Below are 20,461 nucleotides of genomic sequence, written 5' to 3'. Positions count from 1 at the left end.
ACAACCTAAAATAAAACCTATGTAACCTATGGACTTCTCCTTATCCAACAGCATCAACGCCGAAGTCAGTTGCTGGGTTTTTAAAAACTAGTTAAAAAATGGATAAAGAATGAACTCATGTATCCAAAAGTACCCTTATCCCTAGCATTTAGGGTATGCCCCCAATAAACATTAGCTGCTATTATACTAATCTACTGCACCAAGTCACAAAGTGAAAATCAAATGAGACCACATGTATGGAAACTCTTTGAAGATTATAAAGTACACAATATCATTATTTTAAATGTGCTATCCATGGTGTACAACATAATGGAAAGAGCAATATATTTAGTGACACAAGACCTGGGCTTTAATCCCAGTTCCACCACTGCCTATCTGTATGACTTGGGATGAATCCAAGAGCACTGAGCCTCACATCCGTTCACCTATAAAGCAAAGTTTGACCGCTAAGTGCTCAGTAGAATCCCTGTGGAACTATGCACTGCATATATGGGATGAATGTGGTAGGGAAGAAACAAAAGTTTGGGGCAAAACAACAATCATGTAAGGTTCCACTCTCTAAAACCACTTTAATTTTGGCAACCCTGCTTTGTAAGTTTTAAATTATCTGAGGTCTGAATAAGAAAAAAGCTCAAATTGAAAAAGACTGAAAACCAAAACTAATGAACTAAAAACTAAGTCTGAAGACTTCTGGCTGTGTTCTGTGTTCCCATATGTGACTACAAAAGAGGGTGGAAATGTTCCACCCCCTGAAAGATTCAAAAGCTAAAACTCACCTATTAGACCTCAAGTAATAAAATTATAAAGACCAACAAAATGAGAGGCTGTCAGTGCAGTCATGCCCACCCTCCAGTGTCAACACAGACTAACAGCTAGCCAGGTGAGGCACGTTTAAGGCAAATGGGACAGCAGCTATATCTATACTGAGCTCGGGGACCCCGAATGCCTTGCAATGCTAAAGATTTCCTGACTCTTCCATTCTCTTAACAGGGGTATTAAAAAATCCTATGAAGAGTCTCATGAAGGATCTACTTATTAAAAAATATATCAAAATTACTTATTCATACCTTTCCCCTAACTTTATTTCATCTTTTGCTGGAGCACACAGTTCACTCTGGACTTCCAATATGCATTTAAGAAGCTACTCAAATCCTGCTAAAACAAGAAACAAACAAACAAAAATTCATTCTGTCTTCTTTACTATGATTACTGGGACTTTGACATCTACCCACGGAATGATATTAATCACCAAAAAAAATCATTTTCATGCAGAAGTGGTATTTCATCTATTTCCTGAAGAATTATTAACATTACAGGGTTCTAAACACACACCAGCAAAATCTCCACAACATATCAAGGAACTGCCCAAATACATATTCATTATTAGTGTTAATCTGTTGGTTATAGGTCTGTAACTCTAAAATACATAGGCTATTAAGTAATGAAACTGACTCTGAGTGGTTTTTACATAGTCTCATTACTCTAGTCATATGTACATGTATGGGTTTATCTTCATTCAATAGTTATTTAAGAAGTAGGTGCAGAATTGAATTGGAATATACAAATCAATATGCAATAGATGAATGAATCTGCATATTATAGTAGTATATTAATTCATGAATATGACACAAATGCAAAGAAAGCAGCCTGTAGCCACTCAGACCATTACTAGGCAATTCTGAAATAAAACAAGTTTACCCTTGGCTCCCTACCATATCAATACTCAACATCTCTTCTTCAAGGCCTCTTTCTTTAGTCTGCTATCAATTTGCTGCTAACAATTAAGAAATTGGTAATAACTGGTATTCCAGGGACACATGTATTTAAGAAGACTTCTCCATGACCATTAAATAGGGGAAAGCAGTCTTTTTGCCAAAGGAAATGGAAAACTGGATATCCACATGCAACAAAATTAAGATGGACCCTTATCCTATACACATAAAAAGTTAAAATGGATCAAAGACCTGAACAATAAAACTTAAAAAAGAAAACAGAACAAAAGCTTCATAACATTAAACATGGCAAAATATGACCAAAAAAAGCCAACAAAGGAAAAATAAACTGGGCTATATCAAAATTAAAAATTGTGCAGCAAAGGACACAATCAACTGAGTAAAAGGGTAACCCACACAAGAGAAAATATTTTAAAATCACCTAATCTGATATTTAATATCCTGAATATATAAAGAATTCCTACAATTTAACAATAAAAAGAAACTGATTTTAAAATGGGCAAAGGATTTAGGGGCACCTGGATGATTCGGTCAGTTAAGTGCCCAACTCTTGATATCGGCTCAGGTCATGATCTTGTGGCCATGAGATTGAGCCCTGTGTTGGGCTCTGCACTGTGTGCGGAGCCTGCTTGGGATTCTCTCTTTCCATCTCTCTCTCTGTCCCTCCCCCATTCACTCACACACATGCACACTCTCAAAATAAACATTAAGAAAAAAATAAAAGGGGCAAAGGATTTAAATAGACATTTCTCAAAAAAAAAAAAATACAATGGCCAAGAAGCACGTGAAAAAATGCTCAGCATCACTATTCATTAAGGAAACGCAAATCGAAACCACAATGTGATACTATCTCATATCTATTAGGAAGGCTACTATTAAAAAACAGAAGCTGGCGCGCCTGGGTGGCTCAGTTGGTTGAGTGTCCGACTTTGGCTCAGGTCATGATCTCGCGGTCTGTGAGTTCGAGCGCCGCGTCGGGCTCTGTGCTGACAGCTCAGAGCCTGGAGCCTGTTTCGGATTCTGTGTCTCCCACTCTCTCTCTGCCCCTCCCCCGCTCATGCTCTGTCTCTCTTTCTGTCAAAAATAAACAAACATTAAAAAAAACAAAAAAACAGAAGGGGCACCTGGGTGGCTCAGTCGGTTAAACGCCAGGCTTCGGCTCAGGTCATGATCTCACATTTCGTGGGTTCGAGCCCCACGTTGGGCTCTGTGCTTATAGCACAGAGCCAGGAGCCTGCTTTGGTTTGTGTGTCTCCCTCTCTCTCTGCCCCTCCCCTGCCCACACTCTGTCTCTCTCTCTCTCTCTCTCTCAAAAATAAACAAACATTAAAAAAAGTTGTTTTTTTTTTTAAACCAGAAAGTGTTGGTGAGGATGTGGAGAAATTGAAACACTCGTACACTGCTGGTCTGTTGGTGAGAATATACAATGGTGTAGCTATTATGGAAAACAATATGGTGGGTTCCTCAAAAAATTAAAAATAGGATTACTCTAGGATCCAGCATTTCCATTTCTGGGTATATACCCAAAAGAATTGAAAGCACAGCCCCAAAGAGTTATTTATACACCCATGTTCATAGCAGCATTATTCACCACAGCCAAAAGGTGGAAGCAACCCAAATGTCCACTGATAGATGAACGGATAAACAAAACGTTGTATATACATACAGTGGAATATAATTCAGACTTAAAAAGGAAGAGAATTCTGACAAACACTGCAACATGGATGAACCTTGAGGACACTATGCTAAGTGACATAAGCCAGTAATAAAAAGAGAAACACTGTATGATTCCATTTTTATGAGGTATCTATAGTCAAAATCATGAAGAAAAAAGTAAAATGGGAGTTGCCAGGGGCTTGGGGGGAATAGGAATAGAGAGCTACAGTTTAATGGTACAGAGTTTCAGCTATAAACCAAAAAGCATTCTGGATAGTGGTGATGATTACACAACAACATGAATGTGCTTAGTGCTACTGAACTGTCCACATAAAAATGGTTAAAATGGTAAATTTTACACATGATTTTCCCACAATCAAAAATTTTTAAATGAAATTTCTAAGAATAAGCAAAGAAAAAAAAAAAGGACTTCTGACATTGGAAACATTCCATAGGCAGCTGGGATTACAGAGACCGGCAAGCTAACAGGGAAGAGGGCAGTACAACACTGGAAGAGAGGCTACTTCTCCAAGAAATCTATACAGCAGTATCTGGAACTTTTTCCTCAGAGAGGGCAGTGGGAAGGCATTTGTAGAACTAATTTACTAGGACCAAGTACTGTCCTTAACTAAGGACAATGAGTAAGTAAATGAAGTGCTAGCACGCAGTCACTAACACGACTTGACAATGCCTGCTTCAGTGTGCTCTTATTTGTCCTTAAATGGTAAAAGCTTTAATACCAGATAAACAGCTATTTACATAATACTTAAACAGAAAAATACAGCTGTTTAGAGGTTTTGGTTTGATTCAAACAGAGACCATCACTGTCTACAGCTCTCAGCCTGCTCAAGTTACAAGGGCAAAAGAGATTCTTGAATTTCATAAACCAAGGAAGTAGAATCTTCTCGACCTATCCAACACACTAGCCATGTTTTTGACTTTGAAAAAACTCATCAAGCTATTAAAAACAAAAATCAGACACCTGGGTGACAGACATTGTACCCTTGTGATAATTTCCAAGAAGCACAACTAATGGCTCTAGTCTTTACCATATACTCACTTGTAGGGACTCAAAACCAAACTGACAGTTTAATGTCCTAAGAGCACTGTGTGTATAAAATCTCTTTGAAAATATGTAAGAATAAAATGTCAAGATAGCTCAACCAGGTATTATTCCTAACCTAACAGGACCCTTTTAAAAAACTTTTTAACCTGGCTCCCTCACCTTCATTATACAGAGACATTTTCCTATTACCAATTGTTTTCTGCTACAATAAAACAATTCCTGTTCTATAAGAGATACGGATCTTTTTTTTTAAGTATTTTTTTCTTTTTAAAAAATGTTTGTTGGGGCGCCTGGGCGGCTCAGTTGGTTAAATGTCTGACTTCAGCTCAGGTCATGATCTCACGGCTCGTGGGTTCAGGCCCTGCATTGGGCTCTGCGCTGACAGCTCAGAGCCTGGAGCCTGCTTCAGATTCTGTGTCTTCCTCTCTCTGCCCCTCCCCCACTCACACTCCCTCTCTCCCTCAAGAATAAACATAAAAAAAATTTCTAAAAAAAAAATGTTTATTTTTGAAAGCATACACAAGCATGAGTGGGGGAAGGGCAGGGAGAAAGGGGGAGAGAGATCCCAAGCAGGCCCCAAGCTGTCAGCACAGAGCCCAATGTGGGGCTCAATCTCACAAACCATAGTATCATGACCTGAGCTAAAATCAAAAGTTAGACACTTAAATGAATGAGCCAACCAGGTGCCCCAGGAGATACCATTTGATAAACACCAAAAAAATACAGAAATCAAAGAACTTTAATCCATCAAATAAAAGTGGCTACGACATACAAAGGCACTGTCTAAACAACAAATTATAGACTTGGGTACATAAACTTTTTCCAGAAGTGAGTCTGATCTTTCCACCTTTTCTTGAGAAATTTGCTATTACTCATCCAAGTCATGATTTGTGTTTATACACTGCTTTGTTACATTGTCAGTATTTGGTCTTGCTAGGTGTCCCTTTTCAAAAAGTTTTCTGTGCTCTCATGATAAAAGAACTACATGTTTACTGCAGAAAACTGAGAAAATAAAGAGAAGAGAAAATTATATTCTCATCATCTTTTTAAAAATTCACTCAACTGGTATCTTCTATTTCCTTCCTTTATTAAAATTTTTAACATTTAACTTTAAATTCTTTAAATTTAAACATACCACTAGTAATATTTTACAATTCCATAGTATTTATATTTTTTCCAAAGGGACCTTTACATTTACTATTTATCTTCACAACAATCTGGAGTAGGTAGGCCAAATACTAATTATTCTGCACACAGTTGCCTCCTAGTGTAGAAAGACTAAAGGCTGCATTGCTGGTTTGTGATGCAAAATCACACTTGTACAAAACTGTCATCCAACCTTCAGGGAGAAAATGAACAATACTACCAATACAATAAGCTTCTGAAGAGAACACTCATACTGGAAAAAAAAAAACACTCATAATGAACTGAACCAGACAAATACAATTCAACAAAATAGATGCTTCGAATCCAGTACCTGTCTGGGTCAGATACAGTAGCTCCCAGACATGTATGGTACATATGTAAAGGACAGAGGAGGAAAATAGGTCTTACAACAAACAGATTCCATCTCGACTGCAAATGTAAGTAGCCCATATTCATAAGTAGAGATTCAGATACAGTATCAACTTTGTTAACTGGTTCTCTCATCTAGGTCACAAGCAGTCAGTGCTAGTTCATTTGTGGATAGTTGAACCTAACAAAGTCTAGTCTCTTGTAGTTTTTAAAAGGTACGTGATTTTATTTTTTTAAATGTTTTTTTAAATGTTTTTTATTTATTTTTGAGACAGAGAGAGACAGAGCATGAACGGGAGAGGGGCAGAGAGAGAGGGAGACACAGAATCGGAAGCAGGCTCCAGGCTCTGAGCCATCAGCCCAGAGCCCGACGCGGGACTCGAACTCACGGACCGCGAGATCGTGACCTGAGCAGAAGTCGGACGCTTAACCGACTGAGCCACCCAGGCGCCCCAAAGGTACGTGATTTTAAACGTCTATTCATTTAAGAAAAAAAGCTTTCAAAATGAAAGCATTTGTATTATGCAACTGTCTATATATCCAGAAACAAGATGTGCCTATCCGCAGAAGTGGCTATCTAATAAAGAATTAACCTTACTCAAAAAGAGGTCTAGCCTTTAACCTTGGTTCCTGGGAGGTAATCTCTAAGCCACTGGAATGTCCTGTATGATCAATGTCTTTGTTTAGTAGCCAACCACGAGCCACTTCAAATAGTCTAACAAAGTGATTTATGATGGATACTTTGGGTCATGCATTGTTAACTTTCAGAGGACACTAAAGATCAGCCACATGGGTAGCCAACCATATCTGTATGACCAAACTCCAATAAAAACTCTGGACATTAAGGCTTGGGTAAACTTCCTTGGTTGACAGTATTTTGTGTGTACTGCCACTCATTGTTGCCAGAAGTTAGTGCTGTCCTAAGGCTTCAGTGAGAGAGGGCAACTGGAAGTTCCACCTGTGTGCCCCAAGTGCCTTCTCCCTCAGCTAGTTTTGATCTACATCTTTTACTGAGTAAATCATAACCATGAGTACAACAGCTTTCAAGAGTTCTAGTGAATTATTGAACCTGAGGGTGATCTTGGGGCTCCGCAAAATTGCGGTTGGTATCAGAAAGGAGAGTGGTCTTGAAACTCCTAAAGTTTGGAGTGTCAGAATGATGTTCAGTAGTCATTCTTTCTTCCTTTCTTTTAGTAATAGAACACTTCTCCCCTTCCCCTAAGTGGGAATCAGAGTTACCAATTGAGACTACATTTCCTAGGCTCCTTTAAAATCAGGAGTGGCCATGTGACTAAGTTCTGGCCAGTGAGATACAAGCAGAATAATATATATAAAAAAATATGTGCCATCTTCTCAAAGGAAGGTATTTACTCTTTTTCTGGTGTGCCCCTATGAAGTAATCTGGCTTCAACGTGAAATGAGAACAATACTTAAGGGGATTGCTAAGCAAGCAGAAGGAACCTGGGACCATGAATAACCTTAAAAAAAAAAAAAAAAAAAAAAAAAAGGCAGTCCCTCACCCACTACAGACTGCCCACCTACTATTACAGGAAAGAGAAAAACTTCATTAGTGTTGTGTTTGTATCATTGTGTTTGTAAGTTTCTGTTACAGCAGCTAAGCCTGTACCCTAATGAATGTAAATACATTTTAACATTTTCATACTATGATTGAGAGTCAATATTTTAATAGACTACAGAGATAAAAAGAGAAAAACAAGATATATAAGAAAAATATTTGGATATATTAAAACTGAAAATGCATAACAAATATTTGTAACATCCCACTCTGAGACTGATCTTATTAAAAGGAAAGTTTCTATCCCACACAATTCAATATAACAAAGAATTTTCTCTCTTATCCTCTTTGTTATAACAACAAAAATACAAAAAGATGAATGATTTAACAAAATCAGTCATCTGAATACAAGTTGAAGGAGGTGTTCTAGAAGAATTACTAATAATTTTCCTCCCTGTAATTACAGATTTCCACAGAAAGGAAAGAAATGAAGACTGATATTTTAATAAAGCACAAAGAACTGCCTTCTCTGACTTTCCAGAGTGCAGCAAAATTAACTGGTTTGTAAACACCTTCCCTCAATTTTTCTGACTTTCTGAACTCCAAATCATGTGGCCCAATTGCTTATTAAACAACTCCACTAGGATGTCTCACATGCATTTCAAGGTCAGCATGTCCAAAAGTCAGCCTCAAGCTACAAAGTAAAACAAAAGGAAGTTCTGGAGATAACATGACTTAAAAAAATTTTTTTTTTTTTTTTTTTTTTTTAACATTTATTCACTTCTGAGACAGAGAAAGACAGAGCACGAGCAGGGGAGGAGCAGAGACAGAGACACAGAATCCGAAGCAGGCTCCAGGCTCCGGGCTGTCAGCACAGAGCCTGACACAGGGCCCGAACTCACTGACCACAAGATCATAACCTGAGCTGAAGTCGGACACTCAACCGACTGACCTACCAGCACTCCTGGAGATGACAGAATTTTTAAAAAGTCTAGAAGAAGGAATAAAAAGCCAGTGATCTTCACTAAGGAGAAGTGGTATATTCTCACAGGGAAGCCAAGTAATTATCCACAGAAAAGTTCAAGGTTGCAGTAAATCAAAGGCCAGAGTAGAAGCTCAGTAACAGGGACAGAACATAACCTCTCCAGATATGGAGGAGATAATATCAAAGAAATAGGGACTACATCTTCAGTATTTCTCATACTTCAGCATGGAGCAGAATATTTTGAAGGCCCAGTTAACACAGACTGCTGGGCCCCCACTCCAAAGTTTCTCATTCAGTAGGTCTGAAGTGGGGCTAGGAATCTCCATTTCTAAAAAGTTCCCAGGTAATGCTGATGTGGCTGGTCTGAGGCACACAAGAGGAGAAACACTGATTCTGCCTGCAGTGTATCTAGAGCGGTAATTGCAAACAGAGACAACTAGAGGAGAAGTTCAAATGAGACAGTATACCAAGTAGAAAGTTGGTATAATGTACACTAAATAGAAAGAGTATCACAGTCCGAGGACTAAATGAGTAAACTCACCATATCAAGGTTTTTAGATTACAGGTAACAAGATCTCTCCTGTCCTGTTCCTTGCACTCCTCCTCTCCCCAAATTCTAGGTCTAATCTAACAGTTTACTCTACATTAATTGAACATTTACTGTAGTTTACAGTTTTCAAGGTAAATAAATAAAGTATAAACTGCAATCCAACATTATCTATTAGAGAAAAAAGATTTGTGTAAAACTACAATACAGGAGCGCACATTAGAGGGAATGTCAAGAAGGAATAAATGCACAGAGAAAACAGCAATAAATCTCATGATGGAGACTACATCCAAGAAGGCTTCACTGAAGAGGTAGATATGCAATGAGAACAGTGAGTAGGATTTAAATGGGCAGAAGAGGGTGAGAGGGTATTTCAGGAAGAAGGAAATTCATGAGCAAAAACACAAAAGAAAAAAGATGTTTACGGCAACATTCTGGATTGACATATGGGTAGAGGTAGTGATAACTTATAAGGTAGTTGAAGAAATGTAACAGAAGGCTTTAAATATCATACTAACAAGTTTGAACCTTACTTTGTAAAAGTTAGGAAAGAAAGAGCAAATTTGTGTATGTAAATGCTGGAGGATAGGGATGGCTGCACACAGACAGGGAGAGGTTCTCCCCCCTGAGCCTAATCTACACCAAGATCTATAAACCTGGCTTTGCAAAAGTCCTCATCTTGTGTCTTTTATCCTTAAATGTATTAGATCTCCAAACTCAGAAGATATGCCAGCATACAATAATGACATACAACTAAAAACAAATTCCTCTGAATAACTGTAATTCAAAATTGTGGTCAAACTCACTCTTTTCCAGATCTGCTAGTTTCATCTGTTACAAATCTCTTTTCCCACAAATCCTTCTATTAAATGAAACTGTGAGTGAAAATAAAATAAAGGGAGTAGAATGTTTAAGAAATCACCCCTTCTGTACTTTCTGGCCTTTTTTCCTTTGCTTCATGCCAAGAATTCCCAATCATATATAAAAAACAACAACAAAACCCACTAATTTTTAAGATAATACGACATTTCAAATAGTAGATGCTGCATTCCTCAGAAAACACTAGAATTCTTATTCAATTAAACAGTTTATTTATAACACTCCCTACCTTAATAGACTATTTCTGAACATTCAGTAAGTTCCAAGAGAATGTAATATAACCTTTTTTCCCCTTAGGTTTATTTGTTTTGAGAGAATGTATACGCAAAGGGGAGGGGCAGAGAGAGAGAGACAGGGAGAGGGAGAATCCCAAGCAGGCTTTACACTGTCTGCCCAGAGCCTGACGTGGGGCTTGATCTCACAAACCATGAGATCATGACCTGAGCCTAAATTGAGTTGGACACTTAAGCTACTGAGCCACCCAGGTGTCCAAGTATGTAATATAATCTTTAAATGGCAATCAGAAATAAGATTTTCTACTGGGCATAAACAATATGCAAAAGAATATTATCAATCTTCAACACTGTACCTGAACAGCTAGTAACTTCTACTCAAGAGCTAAAATTCGGGGCGCCTGGGTGGCGCAGTCGGTTAAGCGTCCGACTTCAGCCAGGTCACGATCTCGCGGTCCGTGAGTTCGAGCCCCGCGTCAGGCTCTGGGCTGATGGCTCGGAGCCTGGAGCCTGTTTCCGATTCTGTGTCTCCCTCTCTCTCTGCCCCTCCCCCGTTCATGCTCTGTCTCTCTCTGTCCCAAAAATAAATTAAAAAAAAAAAAAAAAAAAAAAAAAAAAAGAGCTAAAATTCAAAATGGCAATTAAGTTACTAAAACACTTTATGACACTAACAACCAATGGATACGTTATCAACACCTCCACCTAACAAAAATCTCACCTCATAGGTTTAGATTTTCTCTGACTTAACACTAATAACAACCTAAGTCTAAAATTACAAATTCAAAAATACCAAAAATGAGTAATTTCACAGCCAAAATTGCTGAGCTTATAAATACCAAAAAGCATGTAGTTTATAAACTTAACTACAATTTATGTTAGTATGAGACTCAAAAGAACATTGAGCCAGGTTTTAAATACAATTATATTGATAAAAGAATGTTTTAATTTTCAATAGAGAGCAATCTTTCAGGGATCCTGGGTGGTTCAGTCAGTTAAGCATCCAACTCAGGTCGTGATCTCGTGGTTGGTGAGTTTGAACCCTGGAGCCTACATCCTGCTTCGGATTCTGGGGTCTCCCTGTCTCTCTTCCCCTCCCTGGCTCACACTCTGGCGCTCTCTCTCAAAAATAAATAAACATTAAAAAAAATTTTTTTTAAAAAGAAAGCAATCTTTCTACATATGTAAATATATTCAAATACAACCTGTTACAATTTTTTAGTAATGGAGATCACTGGGCTACTGGCTACTACTACAGAGATATGTTCTAGTTTCAATGGTCACAAATTAGACAAATGTCTGTTCTCACTTCTTCAGCTATTATTGTATAATACAAATTCTGGCTGCCTTTGTCCCTGATTCATAGGACGGAGACTCTAAATCCTTGGAATTTCACAACTGATAGAGAGAAGTGTGTTTGTTATCCTTGTTGGGCCCCTAGGACATCTTTTATTATGAACATATAACTCCCAGTGGGCCTCTAGTTTCAGGAATAGGGTTGGCCATACTTAAAAGGCCAGTCAAGTGATTAAAGGATTGGGGTTTTGAGGCATATGATATCAGCCTAACATCCTGGAAGAGGAGGGGGCTGGAGACTGATTCACCATATGGCCAATTCAATCAATCATGCCTACGTAATAAAACTCCAATAAACTCTGGACATGGAGGCTTGGTTGAGTCTCCCTGGTTGGTAATCACATGTCAATGCGGCAAGAGGATAACATGTCCTGAAGAAATGGAAGCTTCATATCTGGGACCCTTGTAGACCTCTCTCTAGGTTGTGTCTTCATTTGTCTTGCCTTGATTTGTATCCTTAATAATAAAACTGTAATTTTAAGTACAGCACTTTCCTAAGTTCTAAGTCATTCCAGTAAATTATCAAATTTGAAGGGGTAGTAGGAACTCCCAAATTTGTAGCCAGTTGGTCACAAATACAAGTGGCCTGGAAGCCCTGGAGCTTGCAAATGGTATTTGAAGTGAGGAAAATCCAATGGACAATGCCCTTAACCTATGATGTCTACTCTAACTCTGGTGGTTAGTGCCAGAATCACACAGCTATACAACGGGACATACCATCTCACTTCTCTCTTTTAGGAACTGAATGAGAAAAAGCCAAGTGAAAGCACTTTTTAAGGCATAAAGCATTACAAAAAATAAAGGACATTTTTGGTTATGCTCTTAAACATACTAAAGAACAAACTGTTAGGGGAGCCTAACTGGTTCAGTCAGTTGAGTATCCTGACTCTTGATCTCAGCTTGGGTCTTGCTCTCAGGATTGGGAGTTCAAGCCCCACATTGGGCTTCATGCTGGTCGTAAGGCCTACTTAAGAAGAAGAAACTGTTAAAAAAAGTTTTTTTTAATTCAGGATTGTCCAATTTAATTTTTTTAAATACTTAAAATAATAGAACTTATTATAAGAAAAAATTCAGAACTCTGATGAAAAGCATTTAAAAGAGAATCATAATTTCAAACACATAATTAAGACTAATGCCTAAATGATAAAAATGTATTAAGTCCGTTTTTAGTAATCTCTAGTGTAGAAATGATGGGAGTTTAGAAAATGTAAGATTCAAGCTATTATTTTCTGACTAAATCTCCAAAAGCTCATTTTAGCCTTGGTTATGATCAGGAATGACTGAAGCCAATAAGCAACATTTTGGTTACTCAGACACTGGATTCAAGTAAAAATTATTCACATCACAATCAATTTTATTGCCTACCTCTAACCTTTCATTCAAGCATAAAGCCACGAGACCAGAATGGTCTTTAAAATATTACTCAAGCTATCCTACATGTATAGGCACCTACCTACTGGCATGAGAAAGCATACTTCTTTTTTTTTAATCAAAAAAAAATTTTTTTAATGTTTTATTTTTGAGACAAAGTGCAAGCAGGGAAGGGGGGGAGAAAGAAAGAGAGAGAGAGAGAGGGAGGGAAGGAGACAGAATCTGAAGCAGGCTCCAGCCTCTAAGCCATCAGCACAGAGCCCAATGTGGGGCTGGAACTCCTGAACCGTGAGATCATGACCTGAGCCAAAACCAAGAGTCAGACGCTTAACCGACTAAGCCACCCAGGTGCCCTGAGAAAGCATACTTTCTATCACACTATAGACTACAAGTATTTTTTCTATTACTTCAAAGCCAATGATAAAAAAAACAAAACCTCAAGGTATTAAATCACAAATTTATCAGAACATATTGTTCAATTCTCTATTCTCTTGAACATAAGATATTAAGCATACATTGGTCTCAAATACATTGGTCTAAACACACTGGGTGATTAAGGGAGGGCAGTTAAGAATAATTTAAAAAATGGCCTTCTAGTAAAAACAACAGCAAAACAAAACCCCTAAGTTCTAGTACTATTTCTTCCTTTTTAAACATTTTTTAAAAGTTTATTTACTTGAGAGAGAGAGCACGTGTGTGCACAAGTGTCAGAGAGGCAGAGAGAGGGGGGGAGAGAAAACCCCAAGGGGCTCGATTTCACAACCATTAGATCATGATCTGAGCAGACACCAAGAGTCGAACGCTTAACCGACTAAGCCAGCCAGGCACTCCTCTAGTACTATTTCTTCTCTTAATTGAATGACTCTTTGGGTCTCATTTTCTTCCAGAAGAATATAAGGAAAATGTAAGCTGCAAGGTTCATTCTAGCACCGGCATTCTGAATCTACTTAAGTTCTACTTAAGTGTTGAGAAGTCAACAAACTCATAATTTAGATATTCTTCAAATTTTAAAGTCTTTTTTTAAAATTTATGTTTTTTAAATTTATTTTTGAGAGAGAGAGAGACAGTGCAAGCAGGGGAGGGACAGAGAGGGAGACACAGAATCCGAAGACAAGCTCCAGGCTGAGCTAGCTGTCAGCACAGAGCCAATGCAGGGCCTGAACCCATGAACTGTGAGATCATGACCTGAGCCGAAGGCAGACGCTTAACCGACTGAGTCACCCAGGCGCCCTTCAAATTTTAAAGTCTTGCAAGTATGTCAAAAATACTTAAAAGTTTATCATGGTGTAAAAACATTCTACCAATGTGTCCCTACCTTTTTTTTTTTTTTTTTTTTTAGGTTTCAAGGCATTTTAATTGACTGAATGATACCCTCTTTACTTATTAAAAACAAAGATGGTGAAAATTTGCTCCATAATCAGCAGAAACTGATCTTTAATTTTTATTAAGTATTTACTTGCTACCTGAAATTTTAGCCTTAAGCAAATTTAAAGGTACAATGTTTTCTTAAACCTGATGCCTCGCATCTATCAAGCAAAACTTTTTCAAACTATTTACATAGGTGACCTTCCATGATGGACATGCTTTGACTTATTTGTAGCTCTGTAATAAGATGAGAAAAAAAATAATTTTGCCTATCATCAACCTATTAAAATGTTTCTCACTTACAGAACATTTAGGCATTTAAGTGTAAGAGTTAAATCGAAAACAAAAAACAAAACTTAGCCACAAACAATGAAACTACTTGTAGTTATAGGAACACCACACACAAATAACATGGTAAAATATGATGGCAAATTTCCAAGTAGAAACCATGAGGTTTTTTTGGTGTTGTTTTTAGTTTGAGAGAGAGAGTAAGCACAGGTGGGAACCTTAAGCAGGCTCTATGCCCAGCACAAAACCTGATGCAGCGCTTGATCCCGTGACCCTGGAATCATGACCTGAGCTGAATTAAAGAGTCAGACACTCAACTGACTGAGCCACCCAGGCACCCCCAGAAGCCATATTTTTATGTGCCTCAGAGAAAAGTAGTTATGACCTTGAGTTATGGACTCAGGTAGTAGACTGAAATCCTGAAATCCTTTCATAACTGTGTGACTGGCCCAAGGAACATTATCTAAATCTGTTTCTTTATAACTGTGCTACCTCAGAGTGGTTGTGAATACTGAATGAGGCAATGCACTCAGCAAAGAGCCTGACACATAGTAAATGTTCAATAAGTTAGCAATTATTATTAAATTTTGGAACAAATGTTACACAGAGAAGCAGTATTTTGAATTTTTTTCCTAAGTTTAAGGCCCACTGATAGGATCCTATTTGTTAAAGTTCAGAGTAAGAAAGAAGTATGTTCCTACAAAGAAGCACCTTAATAAAGATACGTGGACTGAGTAAAAATAACTGGTATCAAGCAAGTGCAGTTACTACAGGCAGAATCTTAGTTTCTAAGAACTCAAGTTGCATTAGCTCAAATCATCTATTATTACAAAGTTACTGTTTGTTAATTCTTTCCTCTCCATTTCTGTAAAATATTAAAGGAAAAACAAAATCCCACTATGAAAAGATGAACAGAAAGGGGAAAAAAAGATAAGAAGTAGAGTTGGGTCACTATAAGCTCTTGTCAAGAGCCAAACACAATGGGGGAGGGGAGGATCCGTAACAAAAAATAACAGAAATTGAATGCCAAAGATGATAAACACCCCTCTTTCCCAAATACTACAGGACTCATCCTTCAACTTGATCTTCCAGGATTTTCCGTCTTGGGCCTCCAGCAAGTCCTTTCATCACCACAGTCCCATCTCCAGCAGAACTTCAAAAGGAAATATGTAAAAGCTACTCTGGTGGGCAGCTGCTGAGATAATCTCTCCTAGCATCTTCCACAGATCACAGAATAAAAAAGCTGACTTACACATTACAACCAATACTGGTCACCATTCTCAGCAGTTTATTTTTTAATCCATTCTAGACATTCACAAGATGTATTTATTTTAAAAATAAGTTTACAGGGGCACTTTGGTTGGCTCAGTTACGCGTCCAACTCCTGGTTTCAGCTAAGGTCATGATCTCAGTTTCATGAGTTCGAGCCCCATGTCAGGCTCTGTGGATTCTTCTTTCTCCCTCTCTCTTCCCTCTCTTACTCATGCTGTCTCTCTCAAATATATAAACTTAAAAAATAAAAAAAAATAAAAAGGAGTTCCATTAATACAACTTTGGTAGCCAAAAATACCAGCAAAAGTCATAAATATAAAATTAAATGATTGCACGTTTGTCTCATGCAAAAACAAAATGCTAAGTGAATGTTCCAAGCTAACATCAAATACTGTTCCTATAAAGTATAAAATAATCTTGTTCTAAGTACTTGACGTATATTAACTCAATTATTACTCAGCATAATCCTATAAGGTATATACAGTCTCCATCTCACAGATGAACAAACTGAGGCATCAAAGGATATTAACTTGCCCAAGACTACAGAATCAGTAAATGATAGGAGACAACATTCTGTCCCAAGCTGTCTGACTCCAGAGCCATGTTTAAATTAAGTATACCATTCATTCAACAAGTTCTTTTGAGCACCTACTATGTGCCAGGCACATTTCTGAGCACTGGGAACAGAGCTGTGAGAACAGTAAGACAAGGTCCCTGCCCTCTAGTGGGGGAGAGGCATTGGAGCAAACTGATAAATAAGTCAACAGTGTGACTTTCACCAAATAAATGCTATGAATAAAAAGCAAAATGAAAGAATCAAAAAGTGGTAGAAAGATCGGGGCTGGCTTGTATTTTAGGGATCAGGGAAGGCCTCTCTGAGGTGATGACATTTGATGAGCAAACAGAAGATGTAAAGGCAAGATAACCACCAGAAGCAAGGCGTGGCCCAACTAAGAGAACACCAAGTTTAACACTGGTAAGGTAGTAACAGTTTGGTTAGTTCAAGAAATGACAAAAGGACCAGGGAACTGGGGCACGGTGATGAAGAGTCGAGTCGTGGCAGCTGACAAGTCATGTAATGCCCTAAGGGTAAACAGGAAGCTTTCTCAGAGGATTTTGAGCCCAAGGATGACAACAGGACTTATGTCTTTAAAAAGACCATGGATTCTTAGGCGGGGATCAGTCAGGAAGAAAAACAAAACAGGGATACCAGGGAGGGCACTGTTAAAACAGTCTAAGGAAGAAATGAACTCATAGTGGATTTAGTACTGTTTGTAAGTAGATGAGACACTAAAGGAAGAGCACACAACCCCAATCGTTCCCAAAAAGGACTGTTTAAAATACGAGGGGCACCTGAGTGGCTAAGTGGGTTAAGGTTCCGACTTCGGCTCAGGTCACGATCTCGCGTTGCGGTTCGTGGGTATGAGCCCCACGTTGGACTCTACACTGACAGCTCAGAGCCTGGAGTCTGCTTTGGATTCTCTCTCTCCCTCTCTTCTCTCTCTCTGTCTCGCTCTCACTCTCTCTGTCCCTCCTCCACTCACACTGTCTCTCTCTCTCAAAATAAACACCTACTTATAAAGAAATAAATAATAAATAAAATATGCTTCCTCCCTTCATCCTTCATTCCTAACAACTTAGAAGATTCCTTTTTAATATCCAAGTTAATGCTTCAGTTGATGCTATATATAAAAGAAAAAAAGGTTAATACATATTTCCTTCAATTAGAAGTACTGTTTAATGTAGTCTATTATGGATAATATGCCACATACACTTGTACATTCTTGAGAAGCAGAAAGAGATTTACTACTCTTTAGCTAAGGGTTGGTTCATTTATTCAGAGACAAGAAGTACCTATCCCCTCCTCTGATCAGTTCTCCTCTCATGCTTTGTTTCCAGCATTTCCTGGCTCATTCTAGATGGTGAATTGCAATAAAGAAGTATACCAAAGCAAGCAAGTATGTATGTATTTATTGAGCAGCACTGTATACCAGGTACTCACTAGATGCCTTACATTGAAAGACTCATTTAATCCTCAGCTACCTACAGTAAGAAATAACACGAGGAAATTCTATACGAGGGGAAAAAATCAGATAAGAGTAACTTAAACTGTCCAAAGTCACAGAGCTAATAAGCCAGAATTTACACCTACATCTAACTCTAAAGTTCTTATCTTTCCACCACAACAACTGCCAAAGAAAGGACTATCAGATGTATCATATGTAGTCTTCCCAATTTATTATTAATGACTAGCTTGTTGCTGGTGAGGACAGGGTTTCTCTCTCTCATGGAGAACTGAGTTTTGAAGTTGGGGTGGGGAAGATGGAGTCGTCCTACTTATTCAAATATTATTTTGAAAAATTATTTTCCACTTGAGGTATCATAAACATTAACCCTAAAAGAGTGATTCCTACATTTTGGGGGGAGGGGGAAATCTTAAATATGTATTGTTTACAATAAAATGTGAGTAAAATTCTGACAAAAGACGAGTTTGGTACACACTGAAAGAAAAAGAGAATATGGATAAAAAGATAATCACAACACATGTAGAATCTGAGTGGCAAATAAACAGCCTAAGAATTGAATGGAGATCTTCCTAGACCTGAAAAAAATTCCTGGAAAAGGAACTTTAGGTGAACCTCCCAGAGTCCACCACAGGAAACAGGGAGGGAACCACTTGCTAGCAGCACTTGCACCGTCTAAGACAAGGCTATGTGGGAAAGGAGAGATGGGAAGTCTGGAAAGCAGGTCGACCGTACCCCCACAGGATGGACTGCGGTGTACTGCTCCACAGCAAGAACCAAGGCTGTGGTGTGCCCAACCCTAACGAAGAAACGGCTAATTCCCCAAGACTAAAGTGCAGAGGCCACAGAGACCAGGCAGACACACGGAATGGAGAACTGTTACATAAAAGTCCTTAGAAGTTAGTTACAGGTCCTTTTATGGGATGTGGTAGTCCACATTATTTTCACCTAAATGATACCATTTCTACTCTATACGTGACCTAAGAAGGCGTGAGAAACAGAAATAGTAAACTTAGACCATCCGCAAGTATTTTGTTTTAAACAAGGAGTGGTATATTAAGGTATTTCCTCACAGAGTGTTTAGGTAGGAAGAGCCGTTAAATATATAAGGAAAAGCCCTTTCGGTCCACACAGGGACTTAATCATTTTAACAGTGAGTGGAAGTGTGAAAAAGGGCACTTGTTAAGGACAGTTGGGGAAAGGTGCCCTGCGTATTAAGGAAACAGGGAACAAGGAAAACTAAGTGAATGAAAATTGTCTTCAGACAGTCCAACACCGATTTCGGGCCCCAATGCGGGAGAGGGGTGTCTGATATAGGGGTCACGGGAGGTGGGGGAGGGGATGGCCTGCGGCGGGGAACACAAGCGTCCGGCCCCAGCAGACATCCTGCGATGCCTGAAGAGCCGACGACCAAACGCGCGCATGAATGAATGGCGCGGGGATGAATGGCCGGCCCCGGCGCCGACGCAGGAAGGAGTTTGCGGCGCGGTGTGAGCGGGGCCGGGGGTGGCGTCCGTCGGTGGGACGCAGGGAGAACCGAGAGAAGGGCCGCCGTGCGAGACTCTTTGGCGCGGCGCGTCTGTGGGGCGGCCGTTTGCGGGAGGCAGGGTCGGCGGCCGCCGGCCGGCCGCGCCATGGCGGAGGGGGAAGGGGAGGTCACGCGTTACATAACCCGGCAGCTGCCGCGCTTGGGGACGCCGCGGGCCGCCCAGGCCGCGACAGGACGGCCTGCGGTGCCCGGGCTGGCGCGCCCTCCCCGGCCCCGCCTCAGGCTGTCCGCGTTCGGGCGGGTCTGCGGCGCCTCCGGGCGACGCGTGTCCGGTCCCACCCCTCCCCCACCCCCGCCGCCGGCCCGGGGGTCGCTCACCTTCCGCGTTGCCCCGGACCACCATGCCCGGGCACCGCTGCCTGCTCGGCCTCGAGGGCTCCGGTGCCCCTACCGCCGCCGCACAGTACCCTTGCAGGGGGCCGGGGGGAAGGGTCGCGGGAAGGAGTCACACCGCCGCGCCACGGCCCACGCTCGCCCCACGCTCACGGCGGCCGGCCCTGCGCGCGCTCCGCGGCTGCTCCCGCCCCTCCCCGACTCCCGCGGGCGCGCGCGCCGCAACTCCGCCCCGCCCCTCCCCCTCCACTGCTTGCGCGCTCCCTGGCTCCGCCCCCTCCGCTCTCCTCCTGCGCTGGCCTGCGGGGCGCGCTAGGCTGGCAAGCGACCGTCCCCGCCCCGGCTCGCATTCATCCCTGGGCGGCGCACGCGCCTGGCCCGCGCCCTGTCCCAGGCGACCCGGAACCGCGGGCGCAGCGCCTCGGAGCTCCGCGGTTGCCTGCCTGGCCACGCCCCGCCCTCCCGCCACCGCCCGCAGGGGGCAGCGCCTCTGCGGCACGTGACCGTCTTGCTAGCGGGGGCGGAGAGGCGTGCGGCGCGGGCCCGCCTTCCGCCGCGCGCAGCCTGCCCTACACCCCACAAGCTGCGGGTCTCCTACTCGGGTCGTCACGCCTGGGTCGCCTCGCCCGAGGAGGCGCTGCTCTCGCTTCAGCGAGTGCCCACCACCGCCCCGGTCCCGCGATGGACTTCCCACTCTGGGAGGAGACAAGTGCGGGGACTGACCATGCTTAAAATCCTGGCACTGTCTGAAGACGCGAGAAACACACGGTCCCCCT

General features: G+C 40.8%; 1 protein-coding gene across 6 annotated transcripts in view; it reads right to left on the bottom strand.

The window, feature by feature from the left end:
• Positions 1-19,854, bottom strand: part of REV1 (REV1 DNA directed polymerase) — a 92,416-nt gene extending 72,562 nt beyond the window's left edge. For 3 of the 6 annotated variants that reach the window (XM_042932000.1, XM_042931998.1, XM_042932002.1), the window contains exon 1: positions 1,068-1,670. The gene's annotated coding sequence lies outside the window, so the exon portion shown is untranslated. Of the gene's footprint in view, positions 1-1,067; positions 1,671-19,670 lie in introns of those variants that run through there. The other 3 variants (XM_042931997.1, XM_042932001.1, XM_042931996.1) reach the window with 2 other exon arrangements.
• Between the last annotated feature and the right edge of the window lie 607 nt (positions 19,855-20,461).

The sequence above is a fragment of the Panthera leo genome, chromosome A3 (assembly GCF_018350215.1).
Source record: "Panthera leo isolate Ple1 chromosome A3, P.leo_Ple1_pat1.1, whole genome shotgun sequence".
NCBI classification, from domain to species: domain Eukaryota; kingdom Metazoa; phylum Chordata; class Mammalia; order Carnivora; family Felidae; genus Panthera; species Panthera leo.
Note: the sequence above shows the minus strand (reverse complement) of the source record. Positions and strands in the feature narration are given on the sequence as shown.